This window comes from Cheilinus undulatus, linkage group 3 (genome assembly GCF_018320785.1).
Source record: "Cheilinus undulatus linkage group 3, ASM1832078v1, whole genome shotgun sequence".
In the NCBI taxonomy this organism is placed as follows: domain Eukaryota; kingdom Metazoa; phylum Chordata; class Actinopteri; order Labriformes; family Labridae; genus Cheilinus; species Cheilinus undulatus.
In genome coordinates, this window is record NC_054867.1 from 25,799,244 (window position 1) to 25,807,575 (window position 8,332).

The window sequence follows — 8,332 nt, forward strand, 5'->3', positions numbered from 1 at the left end:
TGCTTAAATTTGAATTATCTTCTGACATCAAAAGCTTTCTTGCTTTAGACTCAGTTATGGCTGTAATCTTGCTTCTTTTGTTGACAACTGTTTGACGCACTGTTGGTTAAAACTAGATCATGCGCGAGCTTGTGGGAGGGGCTCAGAGTAGTGTTGGGAGCGAACTGAGAGAGAATCAGCCTGGGAAGGGCTGTGTGGATATTTCAAAATCTCTTCCTTTGGATGTTTGCCAAAAAATTACCTACTGCACCTTTAAAAGGCTTGAAAGGTTCAAACACCCAGATTTAAAACAAATCCAATGTAAAATGTTAAAGAAATTGAATACTACAAAGATTGTAATATTTTTTAAGTATCAAAATCTAATGATAGAAATGAAAGTATTGTCTAATTAACACAATGTGTTTTTTATAGATGCATTTTTAACTAGTAACAAGAAGTACTCCCTGTATACTAGGGCTGTGTACTTCATTGTGATTTTATCATAATGCAGGATAAAACAATCCCAAAAGTCTGAATTTATCACACTAGATTTAAAAAAATTACTTTCAGGGGCACAGATGGCCTAGCAGCACTCCATGTATGCAGATGGCCAAGGATCAAGTCCAGCCTGTGGCTTCTTACAGCATGTGAATGGACCAGTAAATGGACTTGAACTTGGCTTGTACAACCCTCTTCTAGTCGTATGACTGCTCAAAGCACTTTCACACCACAGGTCACACCTACTTATTTACACTCTTTAAATCCTCATTCACACACTGATGGCAGAGGTTGGGGAATTGGCCATCATTATTAGCTAGGAATCCATACCAATTTACACATCACTGAGGAAAGAAGATTATAAATATAAAGCACAAGGTACACAACCCTGTAGTTGCGCATGCGGCTTAAGTGGGCTCTGCTATATACAGTGTTGGGAGTAACGCGTTACTAAGTAACACGTTTCTTTTTAAAATCATTAACCCCATTACAGTTACTGAGAATTTACATCACACATTACTTGCTACTAATTACAGCCGACAACTTGTTGATGAAGATCAGTATGCATCCGGTTCGGTGGATGATGTGAGAGGACTGTAAGTACATCAGCACCCTGTGAGAGAATAGAGCCTCTGCAGACACACACAAACAAACACAGGCACTAAAGCACACACACACGTCATGGCTGGGCACATGAGTGTGAGCTCTCTGTCTTTGAAACACCAGCATTACTTTCCCTTCCTCGGTATAAAAGTTGAAAAAGAACAGTGAAGTAAACTTTCCCACCGCCAATGACAGTTATTCCGACCTTATGAAGTACTGAGTTAAACACATGCTGCAGCTAAGCTAGTTTCCAGAGAGCTGGATGCTACAAACACTGCTAACCCTAGTACAGCTCACGTCAGACCAGCAGACTAAGGAGAAGCCGCTCCACGTAAACAACAAAGCCTGGATTTTAAGTCGCCTCCAGATGCACATTGTGTCACCAAGGCAGCACTAATGGACTAATAGGAAGGTATGTTGTTAAAGACAGCCTGATATAAGTGGTAGAATCAGCTGCCTTCAGAAAAATGATGAGAAAAAAACATATAAGACAAGAGAGGACCGTCATGCAGAAAGAAATTTAGAGAGCAGCTGGGATTTAATCTGTACACCGTCAATAGAGTACAGGTATTTTAGACTTCTTAAACAGTGTATAAATGCTTTAACAGTGTTAAAAGCTGAGAAACATTTCTACTGAGTTATTTCCTCTCACACTGCCACAACAATACAAATAAATGTGATGAATGGGCTACAATGAGGATTCAAGTAACGCCTGAGTTACTTTTCAAAGTAACTAGTTATTTTTATGAAGCAGTAACTCAGTTACTAACTAAAGTTACTTTTTGCAAGCAGTAACTAGTAACTGTAACTAGTTACTATTTTTCAGTAACTTGCCCAACACTGGTTATGTATGACGTAATCATTTCAAGAAAGATTCAATTGGCTGTCCACATGGAGATGAAATGGTAAGCGTCTATGTTTTTGTTCACTTTGGGACCCGGTTTCAAAAAGTAGCGTTTATGGCCTCCCAAAACAACATGAAACTTTTGTGTAAACGCCCAAATTCTTCTCTGTGTGGACAGGGCCTTGTCTTGCCCAAGGACACATTGACATGTGACAGCAGGAACTGGGGGTCAAATCCACAACCATTACAGGACAGCCGACTCTACCTACTTCAATCTCTAGTCCCTATCTTCCTCTACAATGAAAGGCACAAAAAAAGCCCAATAACGTATCTAAAAATCACTTTTAATGCAGCCAAGCAATTCTTTTATCAGCATATATATGTTTCCCCTGTTGGGTGTAATTTTCACAGCATTTTGATGCAGCTAGATGAGGCTAAAGTAAGCTATTTGCTAATTAGCAAAAATTAAGTGGAGGTAATTGGATTTATCTCAGATTTAGGAGGGACACGTTGCAAACACCGATATTTTATGAAACACATAGAACAGCAGACAGAGATTCTACTATGCTGCATTAATGTTACTAGGAGAGGGTCAGTGGAGTCACATCGTACTTTTTAAAAGAAATGTATATTAGAATAGAAAATATAGATGACTTTGCAGATGCCTGTTAAAACAAAAACACTTGTAGCCCCTTAATTTTACTGAATGACTATGCCAACACTTTCTTGTGACATTCATGTCTGTTAACTGGGCATTTGCTTTGAAATCCTTTGTTTATGGAATCAAAAGGTGAATACTTTGCATCTTGTGTTATGGTTGAATAAAGATTTTGGTGGTCCCCAGAAAGCTGATAAATGTACATTATATCATAATCATGATTATGTTGATTGGCACTGAGATCGCGATTATGAAACACAAGTACTTGTTGATTTTGAATCTGCTTTACATGCATTTATGGAATCGAGACACAATCAAGACAAAGTAAAAACAAGCAATAAATGAGTGGAAAAACATAATTGTAGAAAAATAATGCTATATGTTCATAATGAAGAAACACAAAATACTTTTATGTTAGAATATAAGAATAAACACTGAATCATCACAAGACTCATGATGTCAAAGCACCACAGTGCAAAAATCTCCAATCTTTGCAAATTTGTACAACTAACTCCTTGTCAAAAATAATTCCTTGATTGTATATAAAAGCCACTGACAAGTCCGAAATTCTTTAAGATATCTGAAAATTGGATGTTTATCCAGATTTGTCAGGCAAATGAGGCCTAATACAAGTGTTAAGATGTTTTTCTTACTAGAAATAAGATGGATTATTTTGTTAAGATCTGATGTTTTGGAGATGTCTGAAGCACAAGACACTTGAATAGATTCCCAAGGAGGTATAATGATCAGTGACCTAATAGAAGCATTTTTGAGACATATCACATCATAAATTAATCAGGATCAGACCAACTAAAAATGAGATCATATGCCCATCATGAACAAAATTCAGTAACAAAATACTCAAAAACCTGAGCTAAACACTATGAGTAAAATACTCTCAATTCTGAGACAAGATATTCAAAATGTGGTCTTAAATAGGGATGCGCAGTGTTGTGAAAGTGCAATTTCTACATGAACTACTTCAAAGTTCACAGTTCCAAAAAATGAACTAGTTCATAGATTTTTTTTTTTTTTTTTTTTTTTCAATATGTTGCTGCGAGTTATTACCCTTAGAATACTGGCATTTCCCCATTGTTGCCACCCACTTGCACATACCTTGAAAGGCTAGCCGGGTGTTTTAGTTCAGTGTGCCGTTTCAGGTTTGCTGTTGACGTTGCTGATGTATAGAGATGCTTCTTGAAACCTGGTGGGCAAAGTTTACATACACAAAGAGGTACGATTTGTCCCACCTGGATCGTCACTGACCTTTTCATAAAATTCTTTTAAGTAATCATATGAAGATGCCATATTAATTGTGGAGGCAGAGTCTGAGATAGTGCTGCTGCCTTCATTTGTTTTTGCCTCCATGCTTCTCATTTTGATGACGCAAGTGGCGGTGCGACTCTGTGGTGGCTGGTGTTGCCAGATTGGGTTTTTTCCCCCTACATATTAAGGCCCGTTGCCAGTGTGTTTTAGCCGGGTTTTCGCCTGGAAGCCTCTATGGAAACCTGGCACTCTCTTGAACAAAGTTAAACTGTGAGAGAGCGCCGTTCACAAACGCCAGAATGAGTGTGCTCACAATAATGTTCATCAGGCAGCTATACGTTCAGTTCGCCCAAAATATGAATGGGTTCATGAACGATCGTTTACTGAACTCGTTCAGGCACAACACTGGGGATGGTTAATTTTGTTTACCAGATTAGAGATATGTAGGAACACCCCCTAGTCCCTACCTAGTCTCCCTAGTCTTGTGACCAAGACTGTTTTCAAATTCTAGCCAATATCTTAATTAGTAAGAGAAATTCAGTCAATTGTCCATCCCTACAATTAGGTATTTAAAAGTTATTTTTTATTGATTAAAAGTTTACAGAACATAAAATATGTAAAGAATCAAGTGTGATGCCCAATATAGGTCTTCATCAAGAACAATGTTTGTCTCATTCTAAGCTAACATGCCCAAAAGAGCAGCTTAGAGTTTTGGCAGTGATGTGAAGCAACACATGTAGGTTGAAATAACGATGACACACTAAATAATGCCAAGCAAATCAAAGAGACCGGAAGATGGTGACAGAGCAGAAAGAAGAAATGAAGAAACTGTTCAGTTCTGGGAATTAGAAATCCGATTAAATGGTTGAAATGTACTACATTGCCCGATAAAGAAAAATGTGTTCTTATTCTTAGATTTAAAAAAAATAACAGCAGCCATCCTGTTTTGTGACAGCAGGTTTTTGCTGTTGACTGCTCAAAATGTCAAATGAAGAATCAGTTTTGTGGTAGTGATGAGATTTTAATGTATATATTTTTCATATATATTAAATATGTGTCATGACAATTGATATGAGACATTAAGATGAGTCGGCAGGAACCTGTGTATGGGAAACCCCTCGGTCTTCTGACTCTGTGCATTTGTGTGAAAGTGAGTTATGATATGCATGGCTTCCCTTCTCATTATATTTGTCCTGTTGTGGGTTACAGTTGCATTTTCAATACTTTGGTATGCTGTTGAGTTTCTTTTTTTCTTCTTAAAGTTACTCATTTTAGTGCTTCCCCCCTTACACACAATTAATCAAACCCATTGACAGGAACTGACCAGAGAAACTAATGACTGATAATTAATCACCTTCTGTAACCTCCCATCAGAGACACATGATATACATGAGTGCATTACTTCCTTGTGACAAACTTCTGAAACCCCAAAAAGGGTACGATTCAATTTTCATTTCAAGAGTTACATTTTTAAGTGATATTTTCCTGCAATTCTCCTTTCAGATCATATCAAAGTGGATAATCTAGAGAGATGACGTTTGTCTCTCTTTGCCTATTAAGTCTGTCATGCTCTTTTCATTCAACAGGCCATGTAATGAGTTGATGTAGTGGAAGCTTGTGAGTAGATTGATAAGAAGTCAGTGGTATTTCCTCTGATCAGACCTTTTCTCTCAGTCATCTCTGCTAGGAACCAGTTCCCCTCTTCTAGTTCAGAGTGCCTCATCTGGATGGGGTCAAAGCTGAATCACATGCATCTTTACATTTATCGCTGTCACTCGATGAGTAACGCTTTGTCTTCTTTTGAACAGGTGCTAATGTGATGACTGTGCCAACGCTCACCATCTGAAGTCATCACTGAGCTGTGATCACAGCAGTTAATTTAATCAGATTATACTGAATTCAAATATTGTTTTGGTTTCTGATAGCAATGTGCTTTATCACCTTTACTTTGTTCAGGTTGCAGACCAGATGAGCATATCTATACATTTCCTCCACCTGTTGCTGCTGTCAGGAAATCCGTCTGTCTTAGCAATCACATTTACCACATTTCTCTTTCACTTTCACATGTCTGTCTTTTTTCGTTTGTGTACATCTGAATAGCTTTATATCCTCCTTGAACTTAAATGTGTTATTGTTTATGACACATGCTTCTTGTTGTGTGAGCATAAATGATGGTTTTTAATCATTTAAGTCATTGATTTGTGGAGTTTTGCAATGGGAGGAAAAGAGGAACAATGAGAAACGTCTATGAGGTGCTCTGGGGCCATTACAACACTGTGACAATGTCCTGCGGTACCCTCATAAAAATCCACAAATGCATGACGGCAGATATTTGGTGGGCGGATGCCCATTATGAGGACTGAGCATAACGGAAAAGCCAAAGTTCTTGGAGTTTTATCTGTGTTTTCTGTGTGTGAATGACAGAGATCACCCATTTCAGATGAATTTTTGTAGTCACTTTGTCTTACTCACAGTTCATCATCAGGGCAGCTGTGGCCTATGCTGTGGTTGGCATGTTACGTCACATAGAATATCTGACTAACCAGTGCTAGATCTTTAATAGAAATTCTCAAATGTAAAACTATTACTCATTGAATATAAAAAAATTATTACTCATAAATATTAAAGTCTTCATCAAGGGGGCAGCAGGACTTGATTGAGCTTCATGAAGATGTTTCACCTCTCCTTCAAAAGGAGGAGGCAAAACATTTGCAAGAACCTCGATCAAATCCAGTTGCCCCCTTCACAAAGATTTGGATAACCCTCCATCCATCTTCTTCCGCTTATCTGGGGTCAGGTTGCGGTTTGGATATCCCTAACCTGGAAAAATGACAACCAACACAGACCGCTTCAATAGATATCGAAACTGCTATAGAGACTTTCTCAGAGAGCTTATGATTTCTGCAGGCCTGAGCAGGTAACATTAGATGAATGCATTGATGTAACCTGAAACTAAAGTAGCACCATAATTCTGCTAGGTAAACATCTTTAAAGAGGAGATGAAACTTTAAAGTTTCCTTTGCACACAGTGTGCACTTTGACCTGGACATTGTGTTCACTTGTGTAAGATTAAAAGATACTTCGCTCAACAGTGATGACTAAACTATAAACACAGTAGCTTGCTGCCAAAAGTATGACTCTACATTCTCCAAACTGTTTTTATCCGTGTTCGGCTACAAGTGCGTAAGTATCTGCACGAACAGCGCCTTTCAGATATGTGCCGCTGATGGTGTTAACCGCATTTATGTAAGCAGCGCTCCTTGACAGCTCATATTTTCCCATGGTGTTCAAACATCTGTGTGCTGAATTAGTGAAAGTAAAAATTAACAGTTTCTCAATGCAATTTGCATGAACTGATGAATCATAACTCCGTCTTTTTTTTTTTTTGAGCCAGATCTTGTGATGCTCAGATGTAAAACTAGAAAAAAATTAGTGAGTGCAGAGATTTTAGAGATATGCTGCCTAATAGGGAACAAAGACATTTCCCATAACAACTGATAAGAGGATGGTCATGAAAGTGTTTTAATTTAGTTCACATCTACACTTAAGATTTCTGTCCTCCAGTTTCTTTACAGCATGGCCTCTGGACCATATTGCAGGACCCACAGAAACTGCTGTGCAGTTAAATGCAGAAGAGGCCCCACAGATTTTAAGAGCTACCTTGATGCACCCTCAATGCTAAAAGGCTGATGTCAATCTGATAAATTCAAAAGACGAAACCATCTTCAAAGAAAAAGCTTTCTGGTGGCTTCAAAACTGTGTGGCATCAGCCACAAGTGTGTAATCCAGCAGTGTAGGGGGATGGGGTTGTGTGTGTGTGTGTGTGTGTGTGTGTGTGGGTGCGTGGGTGCGTGTGTGAAAGATGACCCTATCAGCTGAGGGACACCGAAACCAAATGAAAATGTGTCGCAACTTTGGATGGGCAGTGCATCATGAACGAGAGAAAGACGGTAAGTGGATAATGCTATCACTTTTGCTTCCTCCTATTTTCTAGAAATCCTGAAAGCGTTCACACTGTTATATGGTGATGAATTTCATTTGCTGTCCATGATATCAGTCTCACATGGGTAAATTTTGTATCTTTTCAGATTATCTCAGTTTGTTTTATCGGATTTCAAATAAACTCTTCAAACCACTGCAAAAGTCTGATCAGACTACAGCTTTTTTGTTTTGCAAAGGTCCAATCCAGTCTTGGCTGACAGCATGGCAGCACTACATGAGTGTTCACAAGTTCATCTGGGAGTTGGGCCAAGCAGTGTCAATCATACTACAACAGAAATGCTCTGTTTGGTACTAACTGTCTTGAGCTGTGAAAAGAATAAAACAGAGACTAAATGATTGTGGACTCATCACTATCAAGAAAAAGGAAATCAACTGGCTGAGATGCAACTGTGATAACATCAAGAAATAAGATCAGTTATGCCAGCTTCACTGTGTAAACACAGGCTCCCCAGATGGAGAAAAAGATCTGGTGTGGGAACTTG